This window comes from Amphiura filiformis, chromosome 15 (genome assembly GCF_039555335.1).
Source record: "Amphiura filiformis chromosome 15, Afil_fr2py, whole genome shotgun sequence".
NCBI lineage: Eukaryota > Metazoa > Echinodermata > Ophiuroidea > Amphilepidida > Amphiuridae > Amphiura > Amphiura filiformis.
This window is the reverse complement of record NC_092642.1, coordinates 47,787,218-47,806,487: the sequence shown is the minus strand read 5'-3', so window position 1 is coordinate 47,806,487 and position 19,270 is coordinate 47,787,218. Positions and strand designations below refer to the sequence as shown.

Here is a 19,270-nt window from a genome sequence, read left to right as displayed (position 1 = left end):
GATGGGGCACAGTAGCTTTCCTCATGGGTCTGGTTAACTTTGTTGTTAAAGTTAATCTCTTCAAGAGAATACAAGATACATTATTCATAATGCTTAACGGAAACCTAGTCACTCGTTAAAACGTCACTGACCTAGCACAGTTAACAAACCGATATCTTTTTTACAAAACGCCTTAAGAAAAGAAAGCCATGGTATTCCCTATAGAAAGTTTCACCGTAACATGTTGCCTGAAAATAATATATATTTTCCCACGTCATTAACTACAGAGAGAATGGATGGGCCATTGGCAAGATGACATAATATAATATATTAACAAGGATATCTGATTCGAAAGTGACATCGTCTCATTCTTCATTCATTGAAATAAAGTAACACTCAAATGAGAGAGCTGCGTTAAACATTTGGTAAATTATCGATCTACTTATTTTATCCCCCTCAACGACCAACATCAAAAACGAAAAAATGTGAGCTACTGATTGAATGTTATTTTCCAATTGATTAAAGCGGGTACACTGTCATATGTGATGCGATCAAGCAAAATCAGTCGGAACTCGGAAATATTGATTTTGAGATATAGCCAACAAAGAAAATATTTCCTTTTGTTTCCTCTTGTTTTGGAAAGTCTTTAATTGCTGATATCTTTGGAACTGGTTGTTCAATTTCAGTGGGGTTTTCTGCAAATCCAGCTTTGTAAATGCTTTTTACTATCCTATAAGAAAGTGAAAAATTTTTATTGCCGAGTTCCGACTGATTTTGCTTGATCGCATCACATATTATGTTAATAACTACATTGATATTTAATACACATGTCCTTTGCTTTAAGTAAATATTTATCATTATACATTTATCTGAAGAAGAAGAAGAAGAAGAAGAAGAAGAAGATATCAACAACAACCAGAACAAGAAGAACCTAAGAAGAAGTTATATTTGTCATCCTAAAACCGCAGAAGCAATAAACACCCCTACAGTAGGATATGGTATAACCTGGTCCGAAACAATAGATGGAACCCTCTTGTCGTCAAGTTATCGTATTACGAGAACTACGGAAATGAATTAATTTTTATCCGAGATACTCACCGATGTCTAATCATGTTACTATATATTTTGATGAAATGATTTTATATGCTTACTACTAATTTTGACAAATAAATCCTAAAATTTACATGTAATTATAAGTGTGTTGCCAAATGTACATGTACATATTAATATATATAAGACAACTCCAATCTCCCTACTATAATGCTAATGTAAATCAGATCTTAAGTGCTCATAAAATATATTTATAAGTTAAGTTCTAAATTGGGGGGTGATTTCGGGATTTTTGCCATTATCAAGGTTAATTAAATTATATCAACGTATTAAAGGAGCTTGTCTACTGAGGGAAATTAAGGTAAATAACAAACACCATAAATTGTAGGTTGGCATAGGCTGTACAACACCAAATCCTTAAGCACTTGGTGTAACCCTTGATGATTAGCCATATTTTTTATTATAATTATACTCAGTAAATTAAAAGATATACAATTGATCAGTGTTTAGAACATTACAAAATTTACAAATAGTGCATCTTGAACTGGTCAAAATGTTGGGCGCCGAAACTAAGGAGGTATTCGTGCCATTCGTGCAAGCTGAAAATATGGGTGGCGCTGTTCTTGTATTTCTACAAGAACTCACCTATTTACCTAATGTTCCCTCCCTCTTGCATTTTTCCTTTTCCATAGCGCTTTGTTTCTTCATTTAAAAGCGCTCTCTAAATCTGTGAATTATTATTTATTTATTATTATTATTTTAACAGGACGTTTATTTAGTGGTGTGCTCCCTATAATGATATATATGTGCAGTTTATTCCGTAGCAGACAGACCGTCACCCATTTATCAATAGGGCGCACACCACTAAATAATCGTACGGGAAAATACAAGAAAGTAAGTCTGTTTTTCTATCCCATGTAACAACATTTTTAATATTTTGATCGAATCAACGTCTTAAATAAAGATTAAACTTTTATTTAAATTTGATTTTTTGGGACAAGTTAAGACAAACTTGAGAGATACGAACTCCTGAACAGCACCATCCCGAATTTCAGTCGACACTCTCGCCTCCTTACCAGTTCCGGCCATGATATTGTTCCGAGGGCCTATTACCCATGCACATTCGATTCGGAACATTTTCTGAACAGATTTGTAATGTTGAGCTCCTATTCTATCGTTTTTATCAAAACAACCAAGAGTCACTCAAATTTGGTTCCTCGGGACGCCGATATATTTCGCATAGGCGCTATTTTTTACCGGAACTATGAAGGGTTACACCGAATGCGGAAGGATTTAGTGTAGTGCACCCCTATATAATGGTATATGCAGTTTATTCCGTAGCAGACAGAACGTCACCAATTTATCAATAGATGGCGCTGCCATTCTACACATTTTATACAATACTATATAGGTATATTAGCATTCTAATCGGGAGATTTATTTTATATACTTATACTGGGATACTAGCCCTTCATGTTTTTGATATTGATTTGTATAGACATTTTTTTAAATACCGATTTAATTAAATATTTTGTTCACAGAAAATGTAATTAGCCTATGATATGGTGAACAAATATACGTTGATAATGATTGCTGGCAGTAGATGTTTAAAAAACAAACAAGCAAACAAAATAAATAAATAAAAAATAATAATAATAATTTGAATTGTTGGTCACATCCAAGATGGCCGCATACGGGATCGCATAGGGTGCTTTAAGAGTCATATTTGGACCGTTTATAGTAATTTATAATTCCACATTATTTGAATTTTGAGCTCTATAAATTATGAACTTTGACATTATAAATTATGAGTTGGCTAATGCTGACAAATGCTGGCAATATGATTCACAAACAAAACTTAAAGACACCAAAAGCAAGGTAAATATGACCGGCGATCTGACTACGGAAACAAGAGCTTTAAAGATGTAATACAAAAGCATGTTCGTGCAACATAAAAATCAAATCAACAACCTCATTCACAAATTTTCTCCACTTCAAAATGGTTGGGTTGGTATTAGTACGAAGCCTATATAAAATTATTTCTTGTTGACCCTTTGAAATATTAAGTTTGAATGTTTTGTTTTTGATTTTGCAATCCAAATTGAGTCTACAGTGTGTTAACCGACTTATCTACACAGTATTAAATGAGGGATTTAAATGCCAACTTGAAATGTAGTGACGAAATTGGACCAGCCTCATGTAAATTTCTAGTCGTTAGATGTACAGACTTGACATTTAATATGGAATATTTTTCGCAAAATTCCAAGACTGGTTTGGACGGAGTCTGTATAGACCGTACAGGCTAAATATTAATTATGGTGTGTCGGGAGATGGTGTAAGATAATTGTTTGATAGAACATGTGCTTTCCATATGTTTGTATTATGTTGCTCATAATGTAGCAAATTTGCCTAAAATGGCGGATTTTGGAAGGCTGAATTTGAGCTTTGTAGGGTACACAATTTCGGACTTTATGCAACATGGTTCTGTTATTATCAAACTGGCATTCATCACAGCTGAAATACACTTACAATGTACCAAGTTTTTGAACAGGGAGGAGCTTAAAATAGGGCTCTTAAAAGTTGTACGTACTCAGAAAGTTTGAATGGCCCACTGGGGTCAAATATTATAAACTTACGGTACAAAAACAACTGTGCGGATTCCTGGTTGTCAAATGAACTCACACTGTTTTCTGTGTGTACAGTAAGTTTATAACATTTGGCCCCAGGGGACCATTCAAATTTTCTGAGTGCGTACCACTTTTTAGAGCCATATTTTTTAAAGCTCCCCCGCTTTTAAAAACTGGTAGATCACAGGTGCAATTCAGTTCTGACGAACACTTATTGGTATTTCGGTTCAGTAAAATGGCCTCATACTCAATACATTTGATAATATCAGAATAGTTTTGCTAAAATTCAGAAATTTTACCCCCACAAAAATCAAATTCAGTCTCCTTAAATCCGCCATTTTAGGCTAATGTGAGCACCATAATGCAAACTAATGGAAAGCACATTGTCTGTCAAACAATTATTTTACACCATATCCCGACACACCCCAATTAATATTTAGCCCGTGCCGTTTATGCAGACCTCTACCAGACCAGTCTTGGAATTTTGCGAAAAAGTATTCCATATTAAATGTCAAGTCTGTATTATGATGTATCATAATTTTTTAAATAAAAGTTAGTAGCAAAACAAAAGGTTTTATATTTTGTTTCAATTAAATGTTTGAATCAATAAATGTTGTAAGAATGATTTACACGGAGAATAAAACATGATGTGAAGTGTGTTACAATATCAAGTGTGTTATGTACTATGTTTACCTTTTTCGGTAAAGCCGACACACCACGTTTCATAAAATACACACCCCATACGTAACCACTAACACCCCACTAACACCCACACTACACCGGGGAGAATTATATGTACGACCTAAGCCCGCTGGTTGGGTGCCTCCCCCCGGATGGTACCCAGAACACAACCACCAGCTTATAATTTAGGACAGCCGCAATGTCCTTTGTATCCTGCAACAGGACCTCCTCCACCCGCACAGGTGAGTAAAATCAGGATGCAAAATACTGCATCCAGTGGGACAACTTTTCCCTTTAACAATGTTTATTGAGACATGAGCGATTCGGGTTTAAATAAGGCTACTGTAGCTCCTAAAGCTAGCATAGATAAGGTGTGAAATTTGTTCCTCATAACAATCCACCATACCATTACGAGTACACCGTTTTCTTTAGTTCTTGCCTGTTTTAGTTAAGTATTCGTGGGTAATTTTAAATTAAAGAAATTTACCTGACTGCCTTGAACAAGGGCCATTTAAACTGATTGGATATAACGTAGATGGAAGAGAATGACAAGTGTCATGTCGTCAGTATTTATTAAAGAAGCAAGTGAGGCCCTTATAAACATAAGACAATGACTGTGATTTTATACTATTACGTTTTCTGCAATATGTCTGCCGATAGAAGCATCAAAGCTCTGGATAAAATGAGTAACAGCATACTTCGGGATATTACGTGTACTAAGAAAGAAGTGGAAGACCGAAGGTTTTGAGTATTTCACCAATTTGCTTGTATAATTCGGATTCTAATTTTCCATTTATCGGATATCATACAGGAATGATAGTCAGTCCTAGAACTAACATTATCAGTAGACTTCGGTTGTATATATAAATGCGCTTTTATAAATGCGCACGTGACCAGATGGCCAGCGCCATATTTGCATTACATCACTGTCAATCACTGAAATGGCGACCATTGAAGGAGTGGCTACAGTTGTGACCTTGTTTCGTGGCTAGCACTGGCAAGGAACATTGGCTGGAGGTTCGATGCTATAAATTTGCAAGGATAAATCATGGATATCAAAGGATCATGATTATTGCACAGCACCCCCATGTACAAACATAACTAATGTTTATTTATTTATTTTATTTATTTATTTATTTATTTATTTATTTATTTATTTATTTATTTATTTATTTATTTATTTATTTATTTATTTATTTATTTATTTGACGAAAAACGAAAACCCTGTTCTATTTTGAACAAATTGGGAAACAAATTATTCCTGTACAAATGAATGCCGACCCCAAATTTCGGACATTTCAGGACAATTTTTTTTTGTATTTTCTCAAATTGAAATTTATTTACAGATTTTTGTGATTTTTGGGTTATTTAAATTTTTTTTTTTTAAATACCAACCGACCGACCGACCCTACTTGAAAAGTCCGTTCGCCGGTAGAGCAGGGTTTCTCTTTTTCTCGCATTACTTATAATTTTATAAATATTATTTGTCCCCCCTTCCCCCAAAACCACCCCTCCCCTTTTACACTCATAAATTAATTGTTTTTTGCTAACTTTCCCTTCCGTGTAAAGTAAAACTTTATAAGCCGGTTGAATCAAACTGAACAAAATTGACGTATACAATTACAATATACCACGACAATAATGTGTATGACGAGATCTAACTTACTAGCTGAATAAACCTCAAACCATGGATCACATACGTGATTGTACGTCATATTGTCATACAGGGTGTCCCAGAATAATCTATACCGGGAAAGATTGAATTTTTTAGGTATGAAGGGCATGTTGAATGGTCATATTGTTTTGCATTTTAAGTTCTACATATATTTAGCTTTCTCAGATTTTTTAGATTTTAAAAATTGGACGTTTCTAGTAGAAGTTATAGAAGATTGCGTAAAAATGGTGAATTCTAAGTTTTGACAACGCAACCTATTTTGAAAATCTGTAACATTACTAACCGTATGAGCGTGATGTATAGTATACGAGTCTTCCAGCCGGGATGATTAGATCATGTACAGTCATCTACGTGTTTATACTCTAAATTGTACGTCAAAGGGTGACAAAGGGCGTACAGATTACCGATTTAGCATGGGGGACACAAAAAGGTGCTTAAAAACACATTTTGAATTTGTTTTTTGTCCATTTGCGAGCGAATGAGTAAGTTAGAATTGAGGAGGTCGGGCGGGGACATCTAGCATATTAGTTTGAGAGGGTCATTATACCGAAAAGGGCTAAAGTTATAGTTTCCTCAATTTACGTTATAATTAGAGTTAAAATTAGGGTCAGAGTTATGTTCATTGGCGGCGCTAGGGGGGGGGGATACTTATCTTGACTCCCAAATAAATAAATCCATGACCCCTTTCTTCCGAAGAAAACGACAGCCCCTAAGTTCCCTACGTGCAAACATTATCAAATAACATCATCGGCAGCTACCCAGTTCTGACCTTAATGCCAGTAAGAATCACATTTCGTCATCAATATGGCCAATTGCCACGCCCATTTAGCACGGAAATAATGAAATATAACTTTTAAATCAGCTATATCTAGCTTTTCCGTCATAAATTTTTTTTTTTTTCCGTAATGGAAAATCCAAATAAAGAGTTTATGTTTCGGGTCAAATTATTTTGCCCTTTGCAATCAATGCCACTATTTTGCAAAACCAATTTTCCTTGTAACCTGTCATTTTCGCCTATACTTTTGCGTGTGGAATTTGTGCACATCCGGGTACCTTACATCGTTGAACACGGTATGGCGACTTGTAGATGTTACGTGCGCATTTATAAATGCGCATTTATATATATACCCGAAGTCCACTGATTATTTTACATTATTTCGTATTTGTGCGAAATAATGGGAGGGATCGCAAAATTAAAATGATCAACTTCAAATAGCGATGTTAATGACATATTTGCAAACAAACATATAAACAAGCAAAACACTTAGATCACAGTTAGCGCAAGTGTGTGGGTGTGTGTGTGTGGGGGGGGGGGGTGGAAGTAACCTCATTATCTCAATATTATATAGCCTAATACTGCCATAGTACATTTAATCAATCTTTTACAAAATAATATACAACATTTCCGCAAAGTGGAATTAAAATCAATGTGACGCTGGTAGTTTTAATTGGAAAACCACTGGACTGCTGGATGAGAGAGAGCTCTAATTTTGACTTTGATGACCAAAAGGAGTTGTCCTGACAACATCACTATCATGATCTTCATGATCATCATGATCCTCACCATCATCATCGTTATCATTATCTTCATCAACGAGATCCAACATTATCAATGTTTACCACTCACAAAACATTTAAAGAGCTCCATAGCTATTAGGTTCAGTACAAAGATAACATTGTAGAGATAATATAAACATAATAAGAGGTTTATGTTTGCTTAAAACGTATGTAATAGACCGTTTGTTGTTTCAATAATGAATGTATTACGGAGTAGACGTAAGCAATATCCATTTGGTGTCACTCTCAGTAGAGTACCTGGCCTCACTTGTGTAACCGGAATATGTCATTCTTAAAAGCTATGACACGTGATACCGGGATGGCTCATTTTTCTTTTCATTTTGCTTACCCTTCACTTCACAATTTCCTCTTTTGAATCTCGTGCTTTCATCTAATGTCAACAGCTCAAGGATTTGTTTGATCTGAAATATAATGGAGATTTGACTACTTTGCAATATGCAGGTTACTTGAATTCGAACTTGATTTCAATATTATGATATCAAATAATTATATAATAAATATGTGAACCTCAGATAAAATATAATAAATTACTTTATTTTCTGCTTGTAATGTACTAATAAGGTATTTGTAATTTCAATAATAGTCCTATTGAGAAATATACAAAAAATATCCAAACTATAATGCATTTTCCCTAAAACTTGAGCAGGTCTGTGAATGAAGTTATTGATAAACATGTATGTGTACCCAAAATAACTAAATCTCTACCACGTAAAATACCACATAAGTCGTTTAATTACTATCATTATTATATGAACCCAAATGACATGGTGACTTGATTGGCCTACCGGTGTAGGTGAGTCGCTTTATAACCATAATCTTTACCCAATCACAAAGGCTCAAATGGTTACTTAATACAATGTTCTTGGTCGCTTTCACCACCATGTGAATATCAAATTGACGCCCGACAAACCCTGCACAGGTCTTAACTACCATATACCGTAAAATCCCAAGCATACAAGCATTATAGAGTGCCTCTGATAAAAGCTACATTAATCCAGGCGCCATTATGGAATTTGAACAAATAAATTACGGATCTCAGCATATACAAACAAGTATTATTTTAAGACCAATCTATTATATTGGTATATTAACGCTTCCATCGAATTAATTTAGCTTTCATAAAAAACGCGATATATGCTTGTAGACGGGGTTTTACGGTAATTACCCCAACTAAGTAACCCTTTTTAGGTCGCTTGATTCACAATCTTTAATCAATGAAATTATTGCAATAACACCTTTAACATTACGTAATACTGCCAATGAATTCGTAACTTCAGTAAGTATGTAGGTCGCTTTAAGGTTAAACAAAGTGTTGAAGGGCTTTACCTCCAGAAAAAATATATTATTACCTTATACGTAAGAAAATATGTCTACTTATCATGTGAAATAAAAAATCCGGAAAAAATGTGTGAAAATGTGTTTTTAGCCTATTTTTTTTTTTTTTTTCAAGCACTATTATTCGATTTGTTTACAAGCGCCAAGCAACTGTCGTCAAGGAGAGTGATTGACATCTTTATTATTAGAGAAGAATGGAATCTGTATAGTTCATGAATATTCATGTAGTATTTATACAACCTGTATCCCAGCCATTTTTGCTTAGCTATCATAATCGTTCATATAAGACGCCCATATGATCCATGGTGTTAAACTGATATTCAGCAACTTTATATCTCTCGATCTTTGCGATCCGAAATATTGAATTTCAACTTTAGGCACATCTCTAGCAAGATAATTAAATACCTGTCACAAATAGAGGTCTTGAAATGTTACTTGCAACGTTAAAATGTGAATAGAGAACAAATCGGGTTCAAACATGCTTCAAAAATATAGGTAATTGTCAACGCCTACTACCAGAATAGCCGGAAGAGGGCAGACTTCATAAGGGAGTGTTCATAATATATTTTAGTGGGGACAAAGAATTTGGAACTTATTTCGGGAAATATCCTGGGTTTTTGGTTTTGTTTTTTTATTTTATCTTCCTGTTCGGGTGTTTCGGTTGGCACATTTTCGGGGCATTTTCATGCACTTCACAGGAGTTTTTTCGTGGCTTCTCTGTAGCTGTCGTGTGTCTTTTTCCCCACGTACAGGGTATAAATAATAAATGAATAATAATATATGAAAAAAGAATCTGGAACTTCAACGTCAAAAACAAAACAAAAACAAGACAAACTGTACCCTGCTAAAAATATCAACCCCTATCCTCTCTGAGAATAAAAATAAATAATAAGACTCCAACCTCACCTGCAAAAAAATATTTTTTTCGGGGGCCGGATAATTTGGGATAAGTTCGGGCCTATTTTATTGCGACAATTTTCAAAATCTATAAGGTGAAATGTGTCGTGGGGATGTGCGGCAGATTTGGGGTGCATTTTCAGCCATTTAGTTTAGACTCTGTTGTATTTTTAGCCATGATTTTATTGACCCTCAGTGTCATGAAAATTAGGTTTAAGAAGGGTATTTTTCAATAATTTTCTCGAAAAAGTAAAAATTTGCGACTTTTTTCAGTCCAAAAGTTGATACAATTTTGGGTCTGTTTTATTCAAATTTGGTTTAAAATCGCATCCTTACCCAACTTGAGAAGGTTCCCCCGGGGTGTGTGCAAATTTGCAATTTATAGGCCTACACTCATCATTAGTAAGCCTAAAATCAAAGTGTTAATACCATTAACACTACCATGGCCCGTTTTGTCGTGATGACTGGCTTCCAAAATGTAGGCCTATTTTAAATTATAAATCTGGTCCCGCTAGAGGTGTGTTTTTACCCGCGGAGGTCTCTCCTCGGGTTCGTGGATGTGCCACAGTTTTGGGGTAGGCCTACCTTTTCAACGACTATGATGGGTGGGTTTACAGCGAAGACCAACTTTTGGGCGCATTTTGGCAAAAGTGCCCTTAAAACAGCATCCAATTAGGCCAAATGTGGGTGACTTTGATCCCCGCGGTACAAATGTTTTGAAGAGACCCGCCCTGAGGTGTTTTTATAAAAAAAATGGTCGGGCCTGCTAAAAACCTCCTGAATCAAGCATGGGTAGGCATACCAAAATGCCTTGAGACCCCCCCAACCCAGCGCCGGGACCTCCATGACATGATATTCTCCGCGAGTCCACCAGAAAATATAAAAATATAACATTTTGATAGGCCTACTAGGCCTATATTTGTCTGTAAACCTTTCTTGTAGTTGTAGGCTACCGCGTATGTCTACCGTGATGACAGTAGCGTAGCTGTTGGGGGGGGCAATTGCAAAATTGCCTATTTGGGCCCCTGCCCCTAGTGCAAGGAAAAAAAGGGGAAAGAGGGGGGGGGGGAAGAGGAAAAAAAGAGAGGGTGAGAGGAGGGGCAGAGAGATGGGGAATCCAAACGATATGCAATACAGCTCAATAGGCCTACCATATATTATTTATCAATAAGCCTGGCAAAAATTGTCTATTTGGGCCCCTGCCCCCAGTGGGAAAATTTGGTGGATTTGGGCCCCGCCCCATAGGGCCTACAGTCTTGCCCCTCCTGGAAAAAATCCCAGCTACGCCGCTGCGTGATGATGTTGCAAAGTTGCGGAAGTTCATTCATAAATTTCCCATTTCCACTCGACAACAACAGGCCAGCACGCAGCGCGCAGTAGCTAATCCCCGAGCTAATCAGAGACATGTGCGTTTCTCTTTCAACAGAAAATATGTGACCATGTGACTGACACGATGTAGGCCTACGCTTCAAATAATTATGCTCTCGGCGTCGAAAGTATGAAAATGGAAAATATTTATAATGAACACTCCCTTATTTAGCCACACCTCTGTTCCTTTCTCGGGTTGCCTGGTATATCAGCAAAATCCTACACCTATCGCCTTCCCTTGGTAAAATCCCTGATAAAAACTCGTGATATTGAAATTGAATTTCAGCGCCAGAACTTCCGTCATTCTAGCATCATGGATGGATATGCAGTGCGCCTGCTAGGGGGGCAGTATTTCCCCAATATTTTTTCTTTCCCACTCACTTTTTAGGCAAAATCCCCACAATTATGTAATTTTCCACTTTTTGCGGCAATTTAGTGCAATGATTTCCAAGTGCCCCTGTCTCAAATTCACTTCCCCCATGCCCCGCGAAAAAATTCTGGTTCCGCCACTACGGGTATGGCCATAGCTAGGATAGGGGGCTTTCCCACCCCACCCCCAGTTGCCCTTGGTTATGCTGGACGTATGAGAAATTTAGAGCTTGTTCAATTCCACCAATTTTAGAAATTTTAAAGGTATATACAGTGTATATAGCCTATTCACGGATGTTTGATGGGATCATTTATTAGTTTTTCCAAACAAAACATCAGGTACAACAAATTTTAGGCTTACACAGCTAAATGTGATATCATGCTAATGTATACTGATGCTTTTGAGTCATTCTCAACTTTGAATTCACCTCTTTTTTTTAAATTATTCAATTTAATAGCATTTTTTATAGCTTTTTTGGATATAAAATGTATCTATTAATGACAAAATTGGTGGCGCTATTTAGTTACTTGGAATTACTCTTTCAAGCTTTTAATACAGATAATTCCTTTTATTGTTTGATAAAATATGTTTATAAAATTTCCTTGTTGCTTGTTTCACCTAATCCAGCTGTTTTAATGGCGGTATTAATCTCCTACCCCTTGGAAATAAAGAAATATGATTAAGGATAAATAGCGCCATCTTTAGTTTGCATTTAGTTAATAATGAAGCCAATTCTATATGCATCAAACAACCGTGTATTAAAACGGATCACAGTCAAATAAAATATCGTAGGCCTAATAATTTTACCACTGGCATTTATTGAGCTGCTCACTTCTTGAAAATTATATGGTTTAATATTGATATTATACAATTGAGCTCCTTGTCAAGCTCCTCAGTACACATAGGAGAGTGACTAACTGAGCTCCCGCTATTTTCAGAAATGAAGGCCTGGCCTATTAAATGAATAATTAGGATTGAGGCAGCCTTTTGTTTCATTTTACAGAACTTTTTTAATCCCCCATAATTAGTGTGTTTTTTTTAATGGGGAGTAGGCTTTTAAAACGAAATTCAAATTTGGCAATATTTTCCATTGCTTAATGAATTGATCTGCGTGAAAATGCCTAAACATGTGGCCAGAGCGGGATGAGTGGTATCCAAATCTTAACTTGTGAGAAAGGACGTAGGCCTATGGGGTTGTATGAGGCTGTGGATCACGAAATGCCCCTTTAATGTGTGCTAGGTAAAGTCATTCTTCCTCCCTTTCGACTTGCCAAAATTTATTCCCCCGGCCCCGGAAAAAAAAAAAAAAAATTGCTTTCTCGAAAGGCTGTGCAATCAGTACCGGTATTAGCCTACTAATTAGGCCTATAAGCCAAAATTTCCAAGCGACTCGCTAAAAATCGCTTGCCTCCTGTCTCGGCCAGCCAAAAATCGCTTGTCCGCACCCCTGGACTGCCAAATTTTGTGGCCCCCTCCCCTTGGCCTGCCAAAATGCCCCCACCCCTTTGCATATGCCTAGGCCTATATGCCAATTTTTGGGATCCCCAATTTCCATACCCATACCTTAAATGGATTTCTAAATATCTACCTGTTGCAAGCGCAGCAAGCATGAAAATGTGCACATTTTTTCGCGCCCTAACTACCCCCCCCCACATTTTCCCTCCCATGCACCAGGTTCATTGGCGCTAGATTTTAAGCTAGAAAATACCTAAATATTTTAAAATCCAAACTCGGCAACACCCGGCGGCAACACCACAAATAGAGCCTGTCGTACATGTCGTACGTAAACAGCGTGTGTAAAAAAATGAGAGTGCCACTTTTGTCCAAAAATTTCGAATTTTGGCCTTGAGCAGCGACAATCAGAGGTAAGAAAAACACAGTATGACGCAGCTTGAAATATAGAATCACTATATCAATTTTGAAGTTTGTACTTCAAAGCACAAGCCGAAACGAGGTGAAATGGTTCTAAAAAATATTGATTTCGCTGTATCTTTTATCGCGAAACTAGACAATTTGACAGCAGCGAGTCGGAAAAATAGCAAATATCTCAATTTTCTGCTATCGAAATAAAAATTTAAATAGCACCTGCATATAGAAGAGGGTTTATAGAAATAATGTAGGTCAGAATTTTGTCTATGAAATCGTGCACGGAATTATTATTACTGGTTACAAAACGACATACAAGTGGAGGCCATTTTACTTCAAATTCGGCCAACATGTAAGCTTACTAAAACAAATCGAGACAAGCAATATCAAGAATGAATATGCACATTCTTTTATTGACTTGTTTGTAATGTGCGTCGTAGTTCCCAACAAAATCGCCACTTCCACTGAGAAATTATGGCCTTGTTCCCAAAAATCTTGATGCTCCGGATATTGAAAAAAAATTGAAATGTTTGAAAAGTACATTTCTTCTTGAGCCAAGTGGAAAATTCAAGCATAATAATAACCCTTACACTTTCAGCTTTTAGACGTAGTTTGCGTTTTCTCTCTACGATATTTATTTCCAGAAATAGATAATTTTAAAGGGGGCTACATGCAGTCTCATTCTGGATCGATCATTACAAAGTTTAGTATAACCTTAACCGCTTATAAAGGAAGCACCCAAATGAAATGGTGCATTAATGGACCCACCTATGTATGTTGCTTTATAACCATAATTTTTTGACCAATGAAATTAACATCTACCAAACATAATTGCATTCCTTTAAATAATGGCCATTTTCCTAAACCATTGATTGTACGCCAAATGTAGAATATTTCAGTCGAAGCAAAATTTATTTCTGCGCATTATGACACCTCATTTGTTCCAATGGTTCCAATATTGATGCCGCAGCCTATATTTTAATGAAAGTTGCAGCAAAATCTTATTGCCTGGTATTCAGTATTAATTGAATCAGCTGATTGAGCTCTAATTGGATTATTCTTTTGTTTCATGCAAGGGGATCAAAACATGCGATAACCAATAACAATTGTTATTATGCACATCAGTGATTATTATTCACGTAATGTCAAATTATTGAAACATAAAGATTTCGATGTTGTTTTCTGACTAACAAGGTCCTAAATGGCCTACAATAATTGCAAGTTGTCCTTTCAGTGGTAAAGTTAGATTCAAATTTACTGATTGAGAGGTTTAATATAGGATTTAGTAAACAATGACCACTGATGTGAATAATGACATTTTTTATTGATTATTACATGTTTTGACCTCCTCCAAATTCACGCAAGAAGATTAATCCAATGAGCGCAGATAACAATTTCGTCTATGGACACTGAATACAAGGCCACAGGACTTTGCTGCAACTTTCAAATCTTGAGTTTGAATTTCATTTAAATGTACGCTGCGACATAACTTTGGGACCATTGCAACAAACGAGGTGTCATAAAGCGCAGAAATAAATTCTGCTTTGACTGCATATTCCATGGCCTTTATTTAGAGGGGTAGATGTTTAGTTACTTTATACCATGCATGTTCCAGGTGACTTTAACCCGATGTAAATATCAAATGAAATGACTTCCCACAAACCCTGCTCAGGTGCTAACCACCATAATTTTCAGAGGAAATGGTAACTCAATAACCCATTGTAGGTCGCTTGATTTACTCAATGAAATGGTTGCTTATAATAACTCTACTGGACGCCTTTACCATTACGTATGAATTTGTAACTTTAGTAACTCTGCAGTTCACTTCCCGGGTTCACTTTAATCACCATACAATTACTGCCCAATAAAATAGTGACTTAATAACCCTCTCGTGTTCATGTTTATAAAGGAAGCACTGATTATGTCCACTTTTAGCCATTGGCAAATATATATAAAAGCTGAGCTTGCTTGTTCATCGTTCCTCAATGGCCCCGTCTTAGCGTGTTCATTTAACTTCTTGATATCGTCGTTTTTTATCCATGTTTACAAACGGACATTTAGGCTTGTATAACGCTGACTTTCCGTGCCCAATGGCCAAAGTCACTATTATACTCAACACCAGTAAAATGATCCTATCACTAAATCATAGGAGACCATTAAAACAATGTTTAAACACTCAATTGCGCCTTGACATTTAATGTCTTGTTTAATATAGAAGAGATATTGTTATTGTCTTAGTATGAATGACACGCACACACCTTCATGTACCTAAACTAGAGAAATTTATGTACAAAATAGTACCCATAGTTTCGCTGAAAGTTGATAATATCCTTGACGACGTTGAACAAACAAGTTTAATATAAGATGAAAATGTACGTATTGTGCTTGAAATATGTGATTGTGAATATATCATTATTCTAATATGACTAACTTGATATGGTGGATTCAATGTTAAACCAGGTGGTTTCTTGGTAACAGAGTGTGTAGCTTACAGAGCGATACTTACAAAGCGATATGTAATTATGTAAGTCGCAAACGATGTTGATTCCTGCTCAGATCGTGGTGGTTTTCATAGCATCCCCTTGCAAATAAATCAATACATCGCATTCTCAATACGAGAATACCATGAACTGAGGCAATATAATACATTGTAGCTGCTTGGGAAAGTTGATTAGTTCAAAATCATATTGAGTCTAATATCAAGTGCTTGAAAGGGGTCATTACAAAGTTTATCCTTTACAATTTTCAGCATTATTATCAAAGAGTATCCAAATGAGAGTACATGTATGAACAAAGATTACGAAACAAATGGAGTGTGCTAAGAAGAAGAAAATCATCAGAACATCCTTTAACATTAAGTATATTTCAGTGTATTTTCTTTTCAAAGGGGGGGGGGGGGCGATTTTTGGCAGACCAATTTGAGAATTCACCACCCGGGGGTACACATAATTATTAATTATTGCACCACCCCTTAGGAAATATTGTTTAATTATTCGGATATGTGTACGGTTTTCTAGCTATGAGTTTGCAATTGTGGCTTTGCTTTAAAGTCATTTCTATAAGTCACTGGAAGGTCACAACACATTTTATTCCAAACTGTATTATGTCTATGGAAAAATGATAAACCCAATACTCTATGCAGGCTCTTGCTTTCATCGCACGTTCTCTTCATAATGGCAATCGTCTGATAATATTCGCATAAGTGGTTGGAACCCTTTCTGATATAAGAAATAACAGTAAGAGCATTCCAAGTAGGATTTTGAATATGAATAGACATTAATAACGCTTCCCGCATACTTAGTTATCTTTTTGACAACCATAAATTGTATGGTTGCGGTGAAAAACATTCATATCTTTACATCAGCTTCAAACGCGTTACTTACTGTTCGTTGTATACGTAACAAGACAAATAATTTATTGGTTTGATCAACACTTTACTTATTAACATGAGGGTCGATCAACATAAACAACATGAATCATATTTGGCATTAATAAACCCGTCCCATAATACAATCTTGTAAAATACAAGACATTGAAACACTTTCCCGGTCAAAATGTGGGGTAAACATAAGCTGTTTGCCAATAATGCAGTAGGACTGACGTCTATTTATTTATACTGTATCAATATTTCGTTCCTGTATACGTCGGTCCGTGGAGACGCAAAAGCCATACTTGATTTTGATTAAAAGAATGAATTGGTTAACCTAACTTGCAAACTCTTTGAATCCATATGGTGACACCATAATCGACTGTATTAATAATGTTGTTGCTTTTAATTAACACTTCCAAGCAAAGGTATTTGCAAAGTAAAATGAAATGAATTTAATAACGTCCTAATTAGTTGATATCAGAACAACACAATTCCGTTGTTAAGTTAGCAAGGGGTGCCATCAGCTTGAAACAGCCTAAGAAGTCATACCTGCTTCAGATCATTACGGTGTCTAATTCAAGGAATTCTTGTTTGTAGTCTCTAGTGCAATGAGAAAGAAAACTGCATAATTAAAGCAAAGCCCTACAAATTGGTTGCACCAGTAAAAACCGCTCGGGTTTCTTTTGGTATAGAATTAACGACTCACCCTTACGCTGTCCACATGCATATCTTAATGTGTGATGTCTAATAATGTATTGATTGAAGGAATATCACCAATAAGACAGGTGTGATAGTTGATCAACTGTATAACCAACATCATTTAAACACCTCCTATCCTTGCGCAACCTGTTACATTGATCGTTTAACACTATAATTTTCACCATCTTTCTGCTAACTTATTTGAGATATCCTCTCTATGACCACAAGGTCTATTACCTCGCTTCAAAGCACCATGCTTGTCTGAACTCAGTATCTCCTGTAGATAGCGCTAAATAAGATTCTCATAATGGTAGGCTTTTAGTTGACTGCTGCCGGGTGTTATGTTAAAGGAAAATATACTGTGTGTAACAGAAGGACATAGTTTGTCTGTGTACCACGCATTATATGAAATATAACTAAGATTCGCCTTATTAATGCTTTGGGGTCTTTGTAAATGGAAAGATAATAGCATTATGCATAGGAGGACATTTTGAAATGCAAAATAAGTACAAGTAAAAAATAAAGTAACAACAAAATCGCCAATGGCATTCGAATGTATAATGCGGTGGAATTAACTCGCATTCTTTGAACTTGATTAGTCTCGTCTCGAAGTTTTAAACTTGTGTTTGTTTTTCTAACGTTGTTGGTGTACCATTTTGACATGATTGTTCTGCTTTTCTGTTGTATACTTGCAGGTCATTCATACCCAGGACCCTACAGTGTATCAACCAGAAGACGAATACCCACCGGCATCAGGACAACATACCGTCGTTATAATAGATGGCTACACACAACAACAAAGACTGCAGCAAGATAAAAACCAATGTTGTATGATGACAATATGTGCCTTGTGTTTATGTTGCCTTTTGGATTGATTTGAATGGAGAATTATTTCTCTACAGAAACATTTGTCATGAACTTGTTCTCTGCAGTATTTATCACTGCCCGAGGAATTAGTGACTCATTTTTATACAATACTTATAGCTATAGTCGTGGTCTAGGTGTACCCAAGGTCACGAAATATTATTGTAGTACCTTCTGTAATCATGGTTATGAACAGAACCATCCGTACCTGCAACATCAATAATGAACACATTAAATTGCGAAATTTATTACGTGTAAAATATCATATTTTTCTGAAACTCTAGTATTTGTTTATAGATTGAAAAGAAACCCGATCCATTTCCTTTGAATATAAATTGGGTCAAATTTTAGCTGAGCTGTTTGCAGAGTTCATAACAGGTTACATCTATAAATTCGATTGGCTTAACGACTTTCTGTCTTGAAAAAGAGTAAAAACTAGAGCTAATTGCGCATACACATATACGCGACCTTAGCAATAGCTAATTAACTAGGCCTTTGGCTAATTAGCCCAGCTATCTAGCATGCATGCATGTATTAAGGCATATAAACAGCCAGCAGTAGTATAATATGCTGATTTTACTGAGAGGTCTTTTTTGAAATGCACTGTAATTTGAAATTGACCATAGGGACAATGGGAGCAAGGTTAATTTGTTAGCTCACCTATAGCATATGTGAGTTCAAAAGGTCCAGCAGTTTGGTGTAATTCATTGGAATATACATGTATAAGAACAGAAGTTTGTAGTATCATATAATTAGGCCAAGTAAAATAAAAAAGCATGTTTCAAGTCCGGGTTTTTGAAAAAAGGAGGAAGAGGGGGCTTTTTATTATATATTTTCATGGCAAAATCGGTGTGAATACCCATAATTTGAGCTGTTTTAGCATACACAATAATGCCTGGAAAAAGGAGGAG

General features: G+C 36.0%; 1 long non-coding RNA gene across 1 annotated transcript; it reads left to right on the top strand.

Moving 5' to 3' along the window:
* The first annotated feature begins 4,431 nt into the window (after positions 1-4,431).
* Positions 4,432-18,607, top strand: LOC140171747 (uncharacterized). The gene is made up of 2 exons (XR_011861640.1): positions 4,432-4,579; positions 18,191-18,607. It is a non-coding gene; the product is annotated as an uncharacterized lncRNA (long non-coding RNA).
* The last annotated feature ends 663 nt before the right edge of the window (positions 18,608-19,270 follow it).